This window comes from Peromyscus leucopus, chromosome 8b (assembly GCF_004664715.2).
Source record: "Peromyscus leucopus breed LL Stock chromosome 8b, UCI_PerLeu_2.1, whole genome shotgun sequence".
NCBI lineage: Eukaryota > Metazoa > Chordata > Mammalia > Rodentia > Cricetidae > Peromyscus > Peromyscus leucopus.
This window is the reverse complement of record NC_051086.1, coordinates 9,786,648-9,808,299: the sequence shown is the minus strand read 5'-3', so window position 1 is coordinate 9,808,299 and position 21,652 is coordinate 9,786,648. Positions and strand designations below refer to the sequence as shown.

Sequence of the window (21,652 nt, the reverse complement as noted above, 5' to 3'; positions counted from 1 at the left end):
AAGAGCCAAGAGAGTGTCTGTCACGCAGAAGAAGATGCAGAGGGAGGGATCTGGGGAGGAACCGTCTCTGTCAGGTGGGTCAATACCGATGTCTCTCAGCTGACTACCCAAACTGCCTGTGGGGACACATTTTGAGGAGGCCTTAGGGAAGAGCAGAGGCCAAAGCAGGTTCTCCCAGCAGAATGCATTGGAACTATGTCCACAGCTGCGCCTGTCTCCCAGAGTGAGCACTGGCCCCTGGCTAAAAACATATTTACACTCCTTCCCACCATCTGCTGCCTCTGCATTCCGTGAAAAGGGAACTGGAAGCTTCAGAGAGGTAGAGGGAGTCATCCAGCACCACACAGCTGCCAGTTGCCACAATAAGATACTCTCAGGTAGGGTGGGGTTGCTTCCAACAAGAATAGCTACGTAAACTAACATTTCTGTGAATGGTTACTATGTGCAAGGACTAAACCGTGGGTTTCATAAAGGCCACTAGAGTATAAAACTGTCACATCCCCATCTTAGAGCTAACAGCACTAGGCTCAAGAGCCAGATGTGGTGAGAGGAAGAGTCTGAATTCTCCACGGGCACACAGGGAGTCATAGGCCTGGCCACCGAGGGGGCAGTGCCCACTGCCCCGGGTGAGCGATACACTCATTATAGCTCTCCAGAAGCCCATGCTGAGTCACTGGGACCAGAAACTGTGGCTGCTCACTTTGACCATTCTCTTCCAGCAGCTGGTCCTGGGAAATGGGGTGCAGTGAGAGCCTCCTGGGAAAAGCAGGAAAAGGCCTGGCCTTCTCTCCTGAGCTTTACTTGAGTCTCACGAATCCTTCTCAGTTTTCAGGAGTTGCTCAGTGACCTACAGGAGAAAGCTCCTTTCTTAGAGTGGACCCCCTGCCTGTTCCTAACCACGTGAAAACAGCTGTCCTCTAAACCACACACTGCTCTGGCGCACACTGCTCTCTGGTGCACACTGCTCTGGTGCACACTGCTCTCTGGTGCACACTGCTCTGGTGCACACTGCTCTCTGGTGCACACTGCTCTGGTGCACACTGCTCTCTGGTGCACACTGCTCTCTGGTGCACACTGCTCTCTGGTGCACACTCCTCTGGTGCACACTGCTCTGGTGACTACGAGCTGGCAGATCCCATCAGCGTCTGGCCAGGAGCCTGAGGGCTAGAGAGGGTGAGTGACACACTGCAGACTTTCAGGGCCCAACAGCCTTCTGGTGAGGCAAGCACTCTATTGTTGTTGCTGTTATATTATTAATATTATTTTCATTTAAAAGCAAGATAAATAGTAATATAAAGAGCTCATATAAGAATTCTGTGTGCCGGGGGCTGGAAAGATAGTTCCAGAGGTCCTGAGTTCAATTCCCAGCCCCCACATGGTGGCTCACAACCATCTATGAGATCTGGTGCCCTCTTCCAGCCTGCAGGCATTCATGTAGGCAGAACACTGTATACATAATAAATAAATAAAAAAAATTCTGTGTGCAAGCAGGGCCTCCTTTTAGGCTTTTTTTTTTTTTTTAAGAATTTCCTGAAAACACACATTTTACCTGTTGGCTCCAAGCCAATGCATTTGCTATTGGACTTGCTCATTGCTCACTTTCTGGGTCACCATGCTATCTATGGTTGAGAGGTTGCTCCTTATAGGAAACACACACACACACACACACACACACACACACACACATACACGGGGGGGGGGGAGGGAAAGAGGGAAGGATGGAGGGAGGGAGGGAGGGAAGGGGAGAGAGAGAGAGAGAGAGAGAGAGAGAGAGAGAGAGAGAGAGAGAGAGAACACCACATTTTACTGTGACACTCTGTAGGGGCTGACAAAGCCTTTTGCATTTCTTCCTGTTCCAGCCATGGAGACTGGGGGTGAGAAGGTGGGAGGGTTGTGGGGGGAGCAGGGGGTGAGAACTCATTTACAGTGCAAGGCACCTCTATGAGTTAGGAGTAGGGGGCTTGGGGACAGATTCAAGGATCCTCCACTACACCCTTAGTAGGGGGTTATGCTGCAGAATCCTGTGGAATTCTCCTGAGGTTCATTTTCACTTTATGCAAGGACTAATTAGCTGGATTGGCAAATAGGTTTTTATTTATTTTTCCCTGTAAATATAATTATAGCTTGAATCATGAGGCTAGAGCCACAAAACCAGCCATGGTCTTCAGACTCATTGTGGGAGTAATGAACCCTTTTGTTAAACAAAGAACTATGCAGAACCACAGCATCAAGAACAAGCGAGCAGAAGCCTTCAACCCAGAGTGGCGGTGGTGGCGGTGGGATGATGAGGGGTCTGTTGTCTGTATGTCCTATTTTCCTGCTGTCCCCACCACCTACTCAATCCCTAGCCTGTTCTGTGGAATGTCAAGGTTTCGAAGGACACGGTTTGAAAAATGCCGCTGGAGTGAACTGCCAACCCTTAGAATGCATTTTGTGGTCTCTGCCTCCCAGGATTATTGAACAAGGAAGGGACATTGGTATTTTTGTGTGCAGGCCTTTTGTACAGAAAATGCCAGTGGTTACCAGCCAAGGCCCTTTTCAAGCAGAGCCTTGACCCTGAAGTTGGGCATGAGCTTCAAAGAGCTGTATTTATTGAGAGGTGACACAGTGCAGCTCCCGGCCTGGGTAAGTGGGTGTTTGAGAGTTGGGAAACATCCTTGGCCAGCTCTCCTAGGTCCTAGATGAAAATAGTTCTAGCTGGAGTGTGACAGTGAAGGGGTTTATCTTGCCTCTCAAACTGAGACCACACCTTTCTTCTCCACCTAAGAGGCTAAGGAAACCAGTGCCGGCATCAAGGGCAGAGTGGCCAGGCTCTCTGGGTGAGTTACTGAGAAGCTGGTGTAAGTGGGTCCAACCGGGGCTCCATCTCTTGTTGTGGACTCCTGGGGTGGGAAGAACATCTCTGATACATTTGTCCTTACATCTGCAGGTCCTGAACAGGGGTTCACCCTCGAGGATCACAGATTTGCTTTTCAGAGTGCTCCCACCCCCACCCCCCATCCCTAAACTGTGACTCCCACACAGATGTGAGCTGGGCATCAGGAAACTGAAACCATGCCACAAAATGCTTGCTTCGAGGTTAGTCTCTCCTTGCGGGCTCAGCTGTCCCTACACCTGTGCTGAAAGGCACTTTACTCTCCTGTGAGTGACATCCTCATCAGGATGTGTGAAAAGAGGTCTTGTTTGCCCACACATTCTCTAGGTAACCAGTTAAAATATCCTGACTTAATGATGAAAGGTGGACAGGGAAAAAAAAAAAAGACAAAGCAATGCTTACACAGAAATCCATCACCTTGTTCTTAGGCAGCTGTTTACAGAGTCAACAACAGAGACTCATGGGCACAATCCCTCCTTTCCCTCATTCTGGTTAAGTCCTTGGATTTCTCTCATTGTTACAACATCAACAAACAAATGCAACGCAGATGACCTACAGCATGTCAGTTTCTAGCAGCAACCAACTGATGGTTTCTAGAGTTGGTTAGAATTCTGGGTCACCCAGAGGCTGGGGAGGATGCGGAGGAGAAAGTGGGAACTAGGATTCTGGCTGTGATGAGGCCATGGCAACAGAAGGACTCACCAGACAGCTTACAAATACTTTTGTCCCAGAAGCACTAGAGTAGGAAGCTTGGGTAGCTCCTAGAAGAGTATAGGATCCATGGATTGTGAGACTCAAGACTTTAAGGAACAGAGTAAACGGCACCCTTTACTGTTGGGGAGGAGGCAATTTAAACAGTTGTAGATGGATGGATAAGACCCTCTCAGCAGGCTTGGAGGAGACACTGAGATACACAGGTAATAAGACTATTACTTGAATACAGTTGGCTCTCCACATCAGTGGGCTACAGAACTGACCATGCAACCAATGAATTGGGTGGAAAATCTTCGAAGAAAGAATTTGACTAAACATATACAGGTTTTCATTCTTATCACTATACCCTAAAATACAATTTAACAACTACTTTTACACATTTATGTGGTATTTGCTATTCTACACCATCTAGAGAGGATTTTAAAATACATGGGAAACCATGCATAGGTTGGCTACAAATACCATGCTATTTTACACAAGCATTGGTGACCTTTGGGGTCTATGGGGAATCTTTGAATCAATCTCTCATGGATACTAAAGGATGACTTTGAAGAAATCTAATGTTGCTTAAACTCTCACCCGAATCAGGCATTCTACTTTGCAAGTTCAGTAATCTCTCTTTAGCCACAGATTTACTTTTCACAGTTTCAGTTGTCTGCTGCTGCCACTGACTGAAAATAGTAAATGGAAAATTCCAGAAAGATAAAATTTCTAAGTTTTAAATTGCATTCTGTCTTGATTAGCACAACAAAATCTCACACCATCCTGCTGTGTCACATCCAGGATGCCGATTATCTCTTGGTTCGGTGAACCCAGACTGTATATGCTACCTGTCCTTCAGCAGCCTTCTTGGATATAAGATTACCTGTCATAGCATCATAGTGCTGAGTTCAAGTAACCCTTACATAGTAATCTAACTGTGCATTAACACCCCATTTATACAGAACAGGAGATTATGACAGAGAGATCACACTTGTAGGACTTTATTACAATATGTTGTTATAGTTAATCTGTATTTTAATAGTTACAGTAATTAATCTTATTGTGCTTAATGTATCCTATCCAATCTTGGGGGAGGTTGTTGCTATTGTTATTTTGTGGTGGTAAGGATCAAACCCAAGGCCTCTCTACTACTTATCTACACCAACAGCTCTGTGCCCAATTTCAAAGTGGAACTTTATTATAGGTGCAAAAACCAAAGCCGAAATCTAACACCACTCTAGTAGATAGAGTTCAGGCTGACCTGCAATTCCAGTCATCCATTGGTGGTCTTGGAGCATATCTTCTACGGAGAAAGGAGGGACTTCCTGTCTTATTTAATGCTTTTTTTGTTTGTTTGTTTTTGTTTTAGTGGACAGGGTTTCTTTGGGTAGCCTGGGTGTCCTGGAACTCACTCTGTAAACCAGGCTAGCCTTGAACTCAGAGATCCGTCTTCCTCTGCCTCCCAAGTGCAAGAATTAAAAGCATGTACCACCATTGCCCAGCTTTTTAAAGCCAATGCAATTAGAAGCTATTATTAGCCTTATATTTCTGTGAGGGAACTACGGCAATAATCTAGTATCTTGCCTAAGGTTCACATCGTTAGTAGGGAACAGAGGCAAGATTCAAGCCAATCCAACTCAGGAGTCTCTCTCTACCCATACCATTCATCCAGCACACACCCCACACCTCTAGCTCTTTACAGAGCAATCAAGCAAACCGACACAGTCAAATAGCAAACGGATATATGGTTATACGGGTGAGTTTAGAGGGAGGGAAGGGAGAAATGATGCAATTTATTATAATCTCAAAACTAAAAGACATAATCTTTTAAAAAAGAAAAGGCAAACAGAGATTTCCTGTACTCACAGCAGAAAGCCATACACAAAGGAGCTGCTAAGGCTGTGTGTGTGTGTGTGTGTGTGTGTGTGTGTGCGCGCGCTGCGCGCAATGGAGAATAATACTGGGAGAAATCAGAAACTTAGATTATCTAACAGGATAGACATGATTTGAATTCTGTTATCAAATTACATAATTAATTACATGGTTTTTAATATACATTTACATGCCCTATCTACTTCTAATTGTAATAGCATAGTCATGGTTTGCACAGTGACTACAAAACCTAGTGTGTCTTCCCTGGGCTCTCCATGATTAAGTGATGAAGGAAAGTGGTTTGAACTGTGTTAGGTGATGGAGGAAATCGTCACTCATCTACTGTCAGAACGTTGAGAACCATCAGTATCAAGAGAGCTCTTTTCCTGAGAGGATCCATTTGACACATTTTCAAATAAATGATTCTCATTCTCAGATGAGAAGGGTTCCCGTGAAACTGAATCATGTGATCTTCAACAGTGGCTTACTCCCTCCCAATTCTGGTCTAATTGCTTACCTAGCAATACAGCACCAAGATGGCACCTTCCATCTCTGTACACAGCCCAGCTCTAATACAATGTCCAGCAGCGAGCTGATGCCTGTGCCTCCCTTTTCTCATGGAGTTGGAGAGCACAGAGAAGGGTTGTGCTGGGAGGCACTTCCTGCCACTACCGTTCATTCGTGCTCCTTCTGACTGACCTGAAGTTACCTCATCATCCTCCCACCCACAAGGTCCAGCTGATGACTGTCAAACATCCCATACTGAACCCATTAATGCATACACCCAGCAGCTGGTCCAGCCCAGGCCCAGAGCAGAAGCTCCACAAAACTCCCAGAAGTCAGGGTGGCTGGTGGCAGCTGGGGCAGAGGAACACATGACAAGACTTTTGTTGCCGGCAGGCTTCTCTCCTAAAGGAAGGCCACTGCCCTCTCAGACAGAGGGAGAAGAAACACAAGACACCAGGTCTACAAGCCCAGCCTTCCGGAGCCCAGCCTGCTGTCCCTTCTCAACAGGCGCAGGATTTCTCTAGGTTACAGTCAACAGGGCGACATCTAAGGGGCAACTATTCTTTCCCATTTCACAACAGGTGACGTTAACATGACTTTTTTCCAGTGGACAAGGGAAAGGCAAAGGAAATAAATGGGCTAAAGTTTCAATCGAAATGAAGATCAATAAAGTATTCTTTCTAGATGTTTAGAACCCAAACCCATGTAAGAAGTAATCTATGAGTCTCAGTGACCCCAGGCCTGCCTAGATAGCCACAGAGCCTTTATGCAGTGTCAAACCCCCTCATGACACCACTGCTTGCTTTCCCCAAAATGCAGAATCTAGATTCCCCAGAAAACCATCTTATCCAAACTCCCCTAATGAACAGTGCAACAGTGGGTGTCTCAGTGGCCAAGTGTACAGGATCATGCTCCTTCGGGCTGGTCAGGGTTTCAGTGGCCAAGTGTACAGGATCATGCTCCCTCGGGCTGGTCAGTGGTTTGGTATAAAGCTACTCCATCCAGACCCCAGAAGGAGTAATGGGAAGCAGTGCTCTTGATGGTGAGGGTTGTGGGTAAGCAGTGTTTGATGGTCTTGGCTTTGATGAAGAAACAAGTAAGCCTTAGGTACCTCATGAGATGGGTAATCTGATCAGGGTCGTCGGTGTGGTGTATAGCAGATTCCAGCTCATGGTTTACCAAGCATGGGACCTTTGGGTGCTGTAGGTTCTTCCTGTGAGCCAGACTTTCTTAGAGCCATGAAGGTCAGAGAACTCTCAGGGAATCATGGTTAAGAGGGAGACCACCTCCCTCACTGACACAAAATCCCCTCTGTCTACTCCAGTCAGTGGCCTTTAACTTTCTGCTTAGTAGTTTACATGGATGTAGCACAATGCCAGCCCCTTCCCCTTGGTCAACACCCACACTCTCCCAATCATGCACGGTGCATGGAAGCTGGTCCTGAGAGTTCACACCATGATCTGGGATGAACTGGGCTCAGAGGCCCCTTGATGGAATGAAAATGGAGAGAGGAGCATTCTCCTAAAGAGAACAATGGCTCTAAGTGAAGGTCAACCATATCATTTCAGGGTCAAACGTGAGTTCTGCGGTCCTTCCTAGTCCCCTCACTTAAAGACAAGTAGTTTTTCATACTCCATGGGCAGAGTTTGGGACTCTGGGTCTAGTGGGAACCAGGCCCTGCTAGGGAAAGGGGAAAAAAAGGATCCGAGGGAAATGAAAAATGGCCCGGAAAAGAGGTTGAGAAATGATCCCTACCTCCCAATTAGAATGCTATTGGGAATGGGGAAAGATCCACGATGCACCCGAGAAAGTCAGTCACACTATGTGGCCTTGTAAATGTCTTTTCAAAAATCCTTTTTCGAGCCGGGCGGTGGTGGCGCACGCCTTTAATCCCAGCACTCGGGAGGCAGAGCCAGGCGGATCGCTGTGAGTTCGAGGCCAGCCTGGGCTACCAAGTGAGCTCCAGGAAAGGCGCAAAACTACGCAGAGAAACCCTGTCTCGATGTCCTCTGGCCTCCAAATGCACATATGCACCCACACACACACACATGAACACACACACACACACACACACACACACACACACACACACACACTCCTTTTCCTAGAGGAGCTTAGAGAAAGGAGAGTGGGTACATTCCAAGAGACCTCAGTGGACCTGGGTCAGAGAGACCAGAACCATCTCTCCTCTGTTTGGGGTCCACCCAAACTCCCAGCTCTGCTGGAAGGGCTGGTGGAAGAGAAAGCCTGCAGAAGCGTAGTGTGGAATTCCAACCCGCCGTCACAGTGGTATTCACAGGAATCATACTTCCGGAATCCCCAGGTTTGCCCTCTTTATCCCGCTTTGGTCCTAACTTTGGCATTTATTCTAAGGGGAGCAGGGGTGTCCGTCTCCATTTTTTCCAGATTCGGAGCCAACTGCTCTCTCCCTGTCTCCTTCTCCCGCCCTCTTGATGGTTCATACTGAAAGGCAGGTGAATTGGGGCTAGCGAGACGGCTCAGAACGTGGGGGTACCTGTCACCAAGCCCGGCCGCCTGACTTCAATTCCCCCAGATCCACACGATGGAAAGAAAGAAGTGACTCCTGAAAGCTGCACTCTGACCTCCACTTGTACACCATGGACTGCGTGTGCCCCACCCCCAATACTCATCAACAGAAATCAATAACAAGGTAAATTAAAAATAATAAAAATTAAAATTAAAAATAAGGTAAAGGGGCCAGTTCTTGGTAACAAATTGTCGGAACCACTCAGGATAGAGGGGTGGCTTCAGCGTTATGTGACAGAAAACTGTTGCAGGAATTTTGTCACTGGTCTGTTAGCCAACTGAGAGGAGAGGTTTTTTTGGTCCAAAAGGCAGGGTAGCCTTTTTGGGGGAGGGGAGCAAGGAGCAAGCGGTGGCAGGTGTAAGCAGTGGCTTGCAACTTTGCAACTCTGTTCAGGTTCCCCATTTATTCTTTAACGTTTGTGCACCGATTTTACATTCCAATAAACGATAAAAGAATTCTTCAACAGAAAAATCATCTAGACTGGCTCTAGATTAAAATGTCCAAAGACTAGAAAAGGTCAACCATATCATTTCAGGCTCAAACTTGAGTTCTGAGGTCCTTCCTAGTCCCCTCACTTAAGGACAGGATGCAAGTAGTTTTTCATACTCCATGGGCAGAGTTTGGGACCCTGGGGCTAGTGGGAACCAGTGGTGGAATTTCTCCATCACTTAACATGACATATTCATTCAACCTTTCCTTGATTTTTTTTTTTTTGTCTTAGGACATGAACAACAATACCCACACAACACCTATATGTAGATTTTTTTCTTTTAGGGAAAACGGTAAATATTTTAATTAATATTCCAAGTAGGTTTACTTGCTAGTTCTAATGTTTTGCATCAAAATTGGATACTACTCCAGTCTAGTCCTGAACTCTGAAGACTGGAACTGTGAAATGGCCATTGGGCAGCCTGAGGATGGGGGAGGGTCTGTGTTGGCTGCTAGACGCATGGCATCAGCAACACCTGGGAACTTAACGGAAATGCACATTCTCTGGGTTCACTCAGGATAAATTAAAACAAACCCTCTGGGAGGTAGGCTGGCCAACTATGTTTTACTGAGCCATCAGGAAATCCTGGGTAAAATTCCCTGTTTGAGCACCTCTGGAGAGAATGTGAGGCCTCTAGTTCTAGTTTAGGCAGATACTTTTCATCATGGCCCTTCATTTTTTAGTCTGGTTTTCTGGGCTAATGAATCATAATCACCATCATCAACATCAACAACAATATCATCTCCATAAAGTAGTTTCACCAACTGAAACCTCCCAACAACAACAACAGCAGCATCTCCATTTCATAAAGTAGTTGCATCAACCGAAACCTTCCAGCAAAGAGCCTGATATGGATACCTCAGGAGTGCTATGTGATAAGTCATCTTACTCTCATCCCCTTTCAAGTTCTGGGCCAATAGGTATCAGGCAGATGTAGACCAGAATGTTGGTTTATGGCTGATAAATCTCATTTGAGGCATGTAACTCGCACCACCCACCAGTGGACTTCCTCCTTCAGCCTCCCACAAACTTTGGACAATGTCCTTGATGTATGTATGATGTATGATGTTGGGGAGGGTGTTCCTGAAAAGGAGGCACTATTAAACCCCAGGAGTGTGGACAAAGGGTGTGCGTCTACAGACTCTCACAAATGTAGTCCTGGCTGCACCACAAAGGGCAGGCCCCGTGGTTCCAGGTATCCTAGGTAGACACCCAGCTGGGAGTTTGCAGATCCATGCAAAACGGGACCCACAAGGTTTCACGCACTCAGCTGCTGCTCTTGATCTAGCTAACCTTGCAGCTAATGACTTGGAGTCAGGAGAAACAGCGAAGGAAGTGAAAGAGCCTGTATGGCCCTTGTGATTCTTCATCTCACCACCCCCATGCTCCCTTCCCTCTTTGAAAAGAATAAACATCATGTGTCCTCTATCATTTGTAAAAACAGTGTTCCACACATGCGGTGGTCAGTGCTGAGTTAGAAGCTATCTCCAGAGGTTTCTGGAAAGGAAATACTAACATGGAGTGTTTCTCAGCAGGTAGGAACAGCAGAACTTACAGAGAGCTGCAGAGGGGCCAGGCATGTAGGAATCCACGTACTCTTCCATTTAATTCTCAAAACACTAAGTTTAGTATTATTCAGTTCTACAGATGAGGTCAATGAGACACAGACAGCAAGCAAGTGACCAAAGGTGGCAGAGCCACTGAAGAGGGAGATGTCAAGTCTAGGTGGCCTGAGTATATGGTACATTACCTTAGTTACAGAAGTGCCAGCTCTATTACCTGGCTGTCCCAGGACTAGGAATTCTGAACCATCTTTAGGCTTTGCCTTTTAGAAAATTAGTTGAGAACCCACAAAACCCATGAAAGTTCTACCTATGACCATTGCTGAACTGGCATATTCTCCTCACACATAAATGCTTCAGCCTGCAATTCAGACTCACACAAAGAGAAAAACAATGAAAGAATCACAGAAAATGTTCATCATTCTAGAGGCCATTGCAACAAAAACTTAGGTAAGAAGTAGGAAGAAAAACTCAATGGCACCAGAACTCCGAGCTATGAGTCAGAGTGGAGCATGACAAACTCCGGCACGCATGGCGGCGCATGGAACTCACAAAAGAATGGCTGGGAATCACCACCAGCTACAGTCCTGAGCAGAAAGACCTGTTATCACCATCCTGAGCATCCAAGAAGCACCCGATAAAGACAGATAGGCTGAGCGGCATAATCGCAGTCCCAAGAATCTGATCTTGAAGCCAAGTCTTTATTTCATGTTAGAACGCTAGGTTCTAAACTACTCTTGAGTAATGTCTCCTGCCAATCTGTCATTGGAGTTGCTTCGGAAACCTTTTCTAGGGAATTCCACACTGATAAGAAGTTCATTATTCTGTCATCCTATTTGTTAGCTAGTTGTGATATGTCAGAGGGACGTAAATAATCCCATTCAACTGGGGGGAAAATGCTCTCTCACAAGCACGCAGAACTTTTCGCATCTCAGCCTCCGTTGCATTTATCCAAGTGCTTGGCTGATTTTTTTTTTTTTAAATGACTGTATGACGAGAAAGACATGGGAAAAAAAATCTCAGATGACCCTTCAGGAGAAACCCGTTCACATCCGGCTCTCCTCTGTCGCTTGCTTTTTCAAACCTCTGTCTCCTTTGCTTTATCCCCAGGAAATATAAGCCTCTGGAACCATCACTACATATTCGTCTCCAGACACCTTTCCCAACTAAACCACTTAAAATAGACTTTTCTTCTTGCTTGAAATGAGGAGATAAGTCTCCACCTTTCAAGTTCAGTCTCACCAATAAAAAGATTAGATAAAAAACACCACGTGACGGGTGATGGAGAGGTTCAGAAATCATCTGCTCTTGTCTGTTTTTTCTGCTCCTTAAGTGTTTACAGAGGAACGGTCCAACTTGTTCTCAGAGTGGGAATGGAAACTCAAAATGGACTCGACACAGAGCAATTTCATGATCCTCTCAGCATCTCAGACAGGTCCGAGATAAACCTCATAAACTGTGAAAAATGGACAAGTCTTGGTTGTGATAACCCATGCAGGGGTGAGGACCAAGGAGTTAAACATCTCTGGAATCCCAGGGTTTATCACACTCGTTTTTCAGTGATTAATCCCAAACTTATCGAATTTCGTCAACAGTTTCAACAAGCCAAAAGGGAAGTTTTGGACGTCTGGCTGGAGCTCCTCTCCCGGCTTCGGCTTACTGGTGCCAAATGAGGTGCTGCCTAACCAAAAGTGGCCCTCCTCCCCTTCTCCTGGCACGCAGAACTGCAAGGCAGCAGTACAGCGATGCTCTGGAGGATGGAGACACGGGCGGGGACCGCCAACAGCAGTTGCAGCCTGTGGGGAAGGCACTGGCACTGAAGAGGACTAGGAAGCCAGGGGTCCAGAGGTTAGGCCACGGAAAAGGAGTGAGGCTGAGCTGCACGGGGAACCTGAGGAGTCACAGGGAATGCTGGAAGGAAGGGTCTAGCGGGAGAGGAGTTTTAGAATTGGGAAAATGGTGGTGACGATGTCAGGTGGAAGACGGCCTGAAAGCCAGCTGCGAGGAGTGTGGACGGGATATGGTGGCCACAGGGAACCACTGCGTGTGCGAGGGTGGCCGAGTCAAATGCTCTGAGCCTGGGGAGTGGGCAGCAGACAGCTAGGAGAAGGCACGAGAAAGAACCAAGGGTCCAGTTTAGAAATATTGCCTGGGCAAAGGAGGATGAGGTCTAGACCCTTCGTGGTTGTCTTCCTTGGGTCATGCATTTCCCTAACTGTAGTCTTTTGTTTTTTTAAATCATCCCCGGACTCTGTCATCCAGACACAGAACCTGTAGTACCACTCACCTAAGGCATCCTACCTATCAAAAACCTGACTTGTGTTTTCTTAGAGGCTTTGGTGAATCCCCCCCACCCCAATACCTGTGAAAAAATGCAAAGGCTACTCACATGCAGGCCTGAACCACATCCAAACCAGCCCATGTCTAGAAAACGGGACACCAGTCTGAACCTCACTTAAAATTGCCTCAGACCTCCAAGCACAGGTGTACATTTGGGAAATCTGCCTTTGTTCGTTCATTCTTAAGCTCACTGAGGGTCAAAGAACCACTGGTGCACCTTCTAAAATCCTGTTCCAGGAAACCACGTGTGTCTACATACAGGCGACTTTTCACATCATTCCAAGTCGACAAACCTTTCATTAAAACCCTTTCAGCCTATCTGAAGCACACAGGATATGAACTTCGGTTTCTAGGCAGACCAGGTTACCGGGTGAAAGCCTGCAAATCTCCGTGGCCTTATGAAGGTCCTATTAGGAGTCTTCAGTGCCCTCTGGGGGAGGGAGACTCACTCAGCTTCTAGAAAGCTCTACAGGGAAAGCCAACCCTCTTGGCTCTGCAGCCACCCACACTCTTTTCGGAGGCTCGCACTCAGCACTGGCCTTCCGGTAACTCTACAGGGCTACTACGCGTGGTCTGTTTCTGTAAACTGGCTAAGCCAGCGCATGCGCACTCAGGGCAGAACTGGGAGAAGTCAGCTGTGTGTCCGACCTTCCCAGCCTGCTGCAGGGGGAAGAGGTTGCACTCACTTGTGCCTGTGATTGCTCTGTCAAATCAATTCAAGGCACCATAAAGATATAAGCACTGAACAGCACCATCACGGGACTCTTTTATTTTTTCCAAGGCTCCCTGCCAGATATAACAAGAATAAATATGAAATGGCTTCATATTCCAAGCATGAACTAATGTTAGGGTTGGGGCTGATAAGTAAGAAACAGCTAAACAGGCTTTGACACGGTGACTCTGGAGAGTGCACTGTTCTCACTGGAAGTGGGGGTGTAGGGATTTACAGGGGCTGTTGAGGACATAGCTGTCTGGAAGAGGTTCCTCCCTCATAAAAAAAACCCAGGCCCCTGCTGACTGATTCTCACGTTAGGAAAACACTGGGAAGTCATCAGCACAATCCAAGAACGATTCCCCACGCGCCTGCTGAGCGCCATGACCCTCCTTCCTTATCTGCTTCTAATTTTCTTCATGGGTGCTGTTCCCAGTCCATTAATTGAAAGGATTTTTGGCTAGACGCCCATGACCCACCTGGGGGGAAAAAAAACCCCAAAGGCTCATATTCTTGTTTCTCAGAGAAGTAAAGGGAACAGTGACCGCCCCTTCCTGCATCTCTGCTGGGCCAGGATTGGGGGGGCCTAGGACACAGGTAGGGAGGACTGGCTGGCTGGACATCTCTCCGTGCAGGGAGCCATGGTAAATCACTGGCTTTCAAAGTCTGGGAGAAAATAAGGCCATTATGAGGCTTTTAAGATCAACCATAATAGACTCCCTATAATTTGGTTCTCTTTGGCTGCTTTTATGGACCCCCTGGGCCTCCCTCAGTGCTTGGTCTGATACTCCCCAGCATGGTACAGAGTAAGAGAGGGGGTATGGGGCAGTTAAATAGATCTGAGTCAAACCGTACCCCGATGCCAGGCTCACTAGGCAGCCTTGGTCATATGGGTTCACCCCTCAACTAGGGACCGAATGTTTGTGTTTCCAACAAAAATCAGACAGCGGCAATACAGATGTCCCATAGGACGGAATTTAGGGGTGAGAGCTCTGGTGATTAGATGAAGTCAGGAGACTAGAGCACTCACGATGTCCTCAGGACCTCCGAAGGCGGGCCCTGAGAACTTAAGGAGACGTGGGACAACATGCTGGTATATAGGCCAGGAGGAGACCTTCACCAGGCCAAACTGTGCTGGCGCCCCCGATCTTACCCCAGCCTCCAGAAGGGTGGGAAGCAAAATACTTGTGTATGATACATAATCTAGAGCCTGAAGAGCTGACTCAGTAAGCATATAAGCATGAGAACCTGAGTTCGGATAGCCAGTACCCATGTCAAAATCCAGGTACAGTAGTGTGTGCCTCCAGTACTGAGAAAGTAGACAGAGGGGGATGCCCATGGCTTGGTGGCTAGGTAGTCTTGCTGAATCCTAAAGACACGCAGTGCCAGCCACGGGCCTCCAGAGGGGATGCCCATGGCTTGGTGGCCAGGTAGTCTTGCTGAATCCTAAAGACATCCAGTGCCAGCCACGGGCCTCCACATGCATAGTATGTGTGCACACATGCATTACTCACCCCCCACCCCACCCCCACACACACATACAAGGCACCCAGTCTCCACCCATTCTTTTATACTACATTGAGCTAAGACAATTTCTGGTCTTGTTTCTATACAATGGAAAACGCAATATCTATATTCCAGAATAGCTGGAAGGCGTCAAGGCAATGCATATGGAGTTTAACAGTGTGCAAGACAGACACTGTGGTTGTTCCAGCCACCATCTTCGTCATCATCAACGGCTCCATCGCCTCTTTCCCATAACCTCAGCCGCAATGGAATGTGAACAGAGACTCCATGCAGCCCAGCTCAGCGCCATTTCCAGTGGACGGGCAGGTGTCGCTCACAGGATAACTCCTGCCTCTATTCTTGAACTTGATAGTTAGGATGAAAGAAAAGGCAAACTGTAACATTCATCCAGTCCCCCAACAAATACCGACTGTATTCTGATGCTCCCAGGACTCTTCTAGAATCACGGGTGAACGAACCATAAGCAAAGCAGACACCGTTCTAATTCCTCGGGAGGGCGGCGCCACTAGGACCCCAAAGGCAGGGGTGGGCAGCTTCAGAGGGCACAGTGCCAAGGGCACGGTGCAGCCCAGTTCACTGCTCAAGTTCAGCGTTACACTCAAGAGGCAGCTCACAGATGCATCAGGCCCGTGGGAACTGAGGAGCTACAGCTTTCCTGAAAATGCTCGTGGAAAAATCTGACCAATGTTTACTAAGCTCCCTTCAATATCAGGCACTGTGCTGGATCTAGGAGAGCCACGGGGACCAAGGAAGGACGAGTGTCAGCCTCACCTAGGCCTGCCACATATGTGGAGAGGACAGACTGACAACCCACGCTTCCTCAGGGCATCTCCATGTTGCCGTCTTCCTGGTACTTACAGCAGCGCCCTCAACAGCCATGTTGTGAAGCTGAGCAAGTGTAAACTCTCAGCCCGGGCATTCTCTTCTCTGACCATCTGTTTCGATGATAGGATTCTCCTTCCAGTAAGGAGGGCAGAGGTTAACCTTCCCACTGAAAGGATGGGACAGCCCAAGAGCTGGACCTGAATCCTGATTTAGGCTGGTTCCCAAGGGCACAGCCCCTCACAGGATCCATTGGGAAGCTGCTTCTCTCCACGTCTTTCTTCACTACACCCCAGCATCCCACATCAGCACGTGAGCTGTGGTCTGGGACCGAGAGCGGTGTGCTTTTTAAACAGTTAAATCTTTCATTGCAGACCAATTAAAATTTAAAGCCAGCATTTCTCCCCCTCCCTCCACTCTCTCTTACACACACACACACACACACACACACACACACACACACACACACACACCACTTACTTATTCCTACATCTCTGAGCACAGAGAACTGATAACCATCTGTTGGTTCCTATTAGAAGCGGGATTTCAAAAAGCTGACAAGAGAACACCTTGTCACCTCCATTTGGCTCCTCCCTTCTAAAATCCCCTAAGAGAGAACTTGTTGGGTAGGATCTGGGTGTCTCTTACCCAAGAACTCCAGTTCCTGAACACTACGCCTGACCCCTCAGCCTCCTCAGTCAGAGACCACATGTATGCGCTATGGCACGCTGTTCATGTCATATAGCTATGCCCTCACCACCCCAACAGCTGCCTGTGCACTCTCCAGACCTCAGAATTCTGCGGCATTCTCTTATTCCATCATCAAGACTCACCGTCAGTTTCCTTTCCCAGTTCAGGAACTATCAGAACTGCTCCTTCGTTCCAGCTTTGTCTACACAGTTGTTGAGCCCCAAGTGATAGACTCTAATGTAGCACTAGTTAGTGTTGGTACACACATCTCTGGATAGGTGAGAATGTAAATGTGTTTGCACGGCACCTGTGCATATGTGTGTACCTCAAGTGCAAGATTTGGAGTTCTTATCAGAACCTATTTGCTTCACTGGTGGTTCCCAACCAGCTCTGTTAAAATTGTAACAACCATGACTTTCTCAGAGCAGAAACATCTCGTCGGTAGCTTCTCTCCCTCAACTCTGTCAGAGCAGAAGATGGCCTTTTGCACTGTGCTTATTCTGTACGTGCACAAGCATGTGGGTGTGTGCACACACAGACACACAATTACACTCCTTGCCTTTGAAAATCCTGCCACAAGGGGGAGTATATGAGGCATGGGGCATGACTGCATTGGCTATGCAAGGAAGCTCGGAGCCTTGGCACAGAGGCTGTGACCACAGCAGAAGCTAGCGCATGACACAAGCTAGAGAAATACAGTGTCGTCGTCGTCGGTCAGTGGGTCAGGGACCGGAACTGAGGTCCTGGCTGGATTTCTTTATTAGAAGATGGACTGTGACTTTCATGGGGACTCTTTGCCTGCCTTCTTTCTCAAATGGGACAGATTTCTGCCTTTCCATGGCCTTACCGTCCTTTTATTCCAGAAACAGCATCAGCAACTTGTTTACCGAGCCCGTATGTGCCGGGTGCTGCAGAAACACTTGGGCGTATTTCTCACCCGACCCTCCCAGTCGGGTATTTATGTGCTGTGATGATCTGCACTGAACTGATGAGGAAACTGGAGTTCAGAGATTAAGTAACTGGTGGAAGGTCACACAGCTGGTAAGTGGCTGAGCTGGGATTTGCACAAAGGCAGTTTGACCTTTCTACACTCAAGGCGGCATGTCAATGTGAGCAAAAATGACCGCCTTTTGAAGAAAAAGCAGAAAGGTTAATTAGGAGAGAGAGAGATCGCACACGGCAAGCCAAGCGTGAAAGGTCCTGGAAAGGTGCAGGAGGAGGCGGCGCTCCCATCCTCTCTCTGAACATCACACCCACCCTGCACCTTCGGGGAGCGGCAACCTGCTAATTCACTTTCCAGATCCCATGAAGCTGGGTCTCCGGGTGATCATAACTTGGGAGAGTCAGCAGACAAGCTCTGCAGGGCTCTTGCAAAGATGTCATTAGTTGGAAATGACGCCAAATGTCACCATGGGGAGTCCGGTTACAAACACTCCCCTGTTTGCTGAAGAACAAGCATTGTGTGCAGCCTCCAGCTCCTTCCCAGGTGCACTTTTTGGGGCCAGCCCCTTAGTTCCACCTAGACATCTATTCCAGTGAAGTGTAAGCCACAGCAAAGCAGGAGGACCACAGTAATGCAGGGAGGAAGGGTTTGATCAGCTTCGATTACTGACAGGAGCTCTTCTCTTGCAAAGGCAGCTGACTGATGCAGAATCCTAAAATTCTACTGAGTGGCTCCAGGCCACCAAAACTACCTTTAAAAAGAAGCAAGACAAAACAAAACAAAACAAAACAAAAACAAACAAACAAACAAAAAAACCAAAAAGCCAACGCATTAATTGAGCACTTACTTTTCAGTAAGAGATCTTTCTCAAATGAGACAGATATCTGCCTTTCCTTGGCATCACAGTCATTTTATAAGTATGTCTTACTGAAAAATAAGATAAAATATAGTCTTATTTCATGTCTTCAGTATGCCCATCCCCAAGTTACAGATGTAGAATAAAGCCTGGGAGGAGATACCACTCCGTCTGATATAGTTAAGTGTGTGGTAAAAAGAAAACATTTTAATTATGGCTGGAACACATTTGGAACTATTAATTTGAGTTTGTTTTCCATCTATTTTTGGTGGCTGATTGAACACTGCTGAAGTCCCTAGAACTGCGTCCTAGAAGGAGGTCATTCTTTCTGGAGATTCCTTAGTGGCCTAGATGGAGGAGGTAAAGTTGTCAAATACGATACGGGATGCTCTTGCACTAAGTGTCTGGTATTTTTATTTGCTAAGTCCAGCAGCCCTAGATAGTGCTTGAAATAGAAAGTCAGCTGATGATACAGTGTGGACAGAAATTCATCCCTGAGTCCGTAGAACTGAATTTGTGAACCGAGATTCATCTTCATTAGCGAATAATGCCTTTTCTTTTTAGAGCACCTTGGAGTGTAGGAGGTGCCTGCACATAGTCTGTCATTTGATTCTCCCAGGAACCCAGGAGATGAGAAATGTGACTCTAATTATTTCCAGAAAAAGAAACAGGCTCCGGGAAGCTAGGCCCCTCGGAAGCCTCCAAGTTCACATGGGCCAAAGCTGTAACCAAACCCACTACAGAGTCCAGTTCAGGTTGGCTCTGGGACCCTGGATGATTTCTGAGTCCCAGCCTGGCTCCGGCTCCGGCATCCCAAAAATGGCATCACCAAGTTCAGCTCCAAACTGTTTCTCCCAAAATTGTGGGCACCATGAAGTTCTAGGTGCATCTGCTTCTAGGCTTCTTCTCTTGGGCTTGCAGAGGAGCTGAACTCAGAACATTTTATTTACTGAGGCAGCCAGTCATACTTCCACTGCCTGCGGATCCTAGGAAGGCCTGTTATTACGTCTCTCGTTCTTCACCTTCTGGGCCAGGTCACACCTTTCTACAAAGATAGCTTGAGTCCTCTTAAAGCTCAAGGAACCTGGAGTGGGGAGTGATTTATGGAGAAGAGATATGTGCAAAGAGCCAGGTCAGATTTTTGGGGATGCCCTGGGGACCCCTGAGGAGGCGAGGCTGAGGAATGCACCAGCAAGCATACTCAAGACAGTCATTTGCCTGGGGGGAGGGCCCCTCTGTCAGTGCTCAAGGTTTTCTGTGTCCTAAAATCTTTACTTATGGACATCAGGTCAAAGAGAAGGGAAACCCCCCATCACACTTTAAAAGCTACCTGCATGTGGCTGCTGCCTGCGGATGGGCCACAGCTGGTTTCACCGGTAAAAAAGCAGGCACTGCCTGTGTTGTGGAATAAAGAAAACACACTCCTGCTTTGATAAAAGTTTCAGGTTTTCACTCTGTAAAGCATGTTCAAACAGGATGATGTTATAAATGCTCCTTTCTTCAAATTAGGTGTCAGAAGATAGGAGCCAGCTTTACTGTCACTTTGCATTTCTAATACCTTGGAGTATTATTTATTATCAGTCGTGAATACGAACAACCTCGCTTATTATTGGTGGGAGTCACTTTGGAGGGAGTGAGGGGAGGCACCTCCTCAATGGTGAAACGGGACAAGGACTTTCATGGCTTTGTGATTTGGAAGCAAAAAGGCAAGGGGTCTCCTGGCCCGTGTTGCTCCTGTCTAATTTCTCCTTCCCAGGATTTCACTCACTGGTGGCCACTAACTTCAGCCCTGTCCTTGGGAAGAGGCCACCTCGGAGAAAATAGGGAAGTCCTGGGATCAGTGTCAGGACCGTTGGTCAATCTGACCGGTGTGCTGCCAGGGTGTGGGGCTTCTTCTCACATGCCTGGATCCTGAAACCAGAGGAAGGGTCACTAAGACTCATGTATGAGATCACGGGTCCTTTCTTTTTTGTTTTTTCAAGAGTTTCTCTGTGTAGTTTTGTGCCTTTCCTGGAACTCACTTTGTAGACCAGGCTGGCCTGGAACTCACAGAGATCCGCCTGCCTCTGCCTCCTGAGTGCTGGGATTAAAGGCGTGCGCCACCACCGCCTGGCCATGGGTCCTTTCTTGCACCTCAGGTGGGTGACATGTAAAAGTGAAGGCCCGCCCACACAGCCTATACCCCGAGAGTCTAGGAAGGAATTGTTAACATTTACTGGAATCAAAGGAAAACACACACACACACACACACACACACACACACACACACACACACACACACACACACACACACACACACACACACACACACACACACACACACACACACACACGGCCTTGGGAACTATTTTCCACTCTGTCATGTCCTTTCACAACTTTCCACTCCAACTTGGGAACCATTAACTGAGCTAGTTCTGCAAAACTGTCCATGTCAAATATCTCTAGAAATCACTTCTAACACACTTTCAAGAAGGCAGGGCTCCTCCTCAATTAGTCTTATGATGTCATGCTGGAGTCTGTACAACCCAGCAGCCAAGCAGAGGGCTGTGGGTGTAGCTCAATGGTACCGTGCTTACCTAGCATTCATAGGGTCCTGGGTTCAAGGCCTAGTTCCATAAAAAAACAAAAACTGGCAAAGCATGGGCTGGAGAGACAACTCAGTGGTTAAGAGTATATTGTTGTTGCAGGCAGGTTCAAATCCCAGTCATGGTGGATGACCCATAATCACATTAACTCCAGCTCTTGGGAATTCACTTCTTAAGGCACCAGCACACATACCACATACACACACCCCATACCACACAATTGGCAAGACCAAATTGTGACGTACACAGATTCTTAAGTCAATGCAGGACAGATCCTGACCACTGCCTGATAGGTAACTTTGGACACTCTACAACTTCTTGAAGTCTCATTAAAAAAAAATAATAATAATAAATAAAAAGAAAAGGAATAGTACTACAGATTGGCAATTCCCTACTCCAAAAAACCTAAAATCCAAGATTTTCTAAAGCATAGCCTTTAAGAGCACTCACATCTGGCCACAAGTGGAGCATTCCATATACATACCCTATGTCACAGGCAAGTACTGTTGCTTTTAGTCTATGCATAAGAACGACATGAAACAGATGAACCAACTTTATGTCTACACCAGCCTCAATCTCAAGACATCTCATTATGGATATGCAAGTATCCAAAGCCTGGAACATTCC

At 47.2% G+C, this 21,652-nt stretch overlaps 1 protein-coding gene across 1 annotated transcript in view; it reads right to left on the bottom strand.

Annotated features, from left to right (window-relative positions):
• Slit3 (slit guidance ligand 3) overlaps window positions 1-21,652 on the bottom strand; it is a 603,162-nt gene that overhangs the window by 310,586 nt on the left and 270,924 nt on the right. The gene's annotated exons all lie outside the window — the stretch shown is intronic.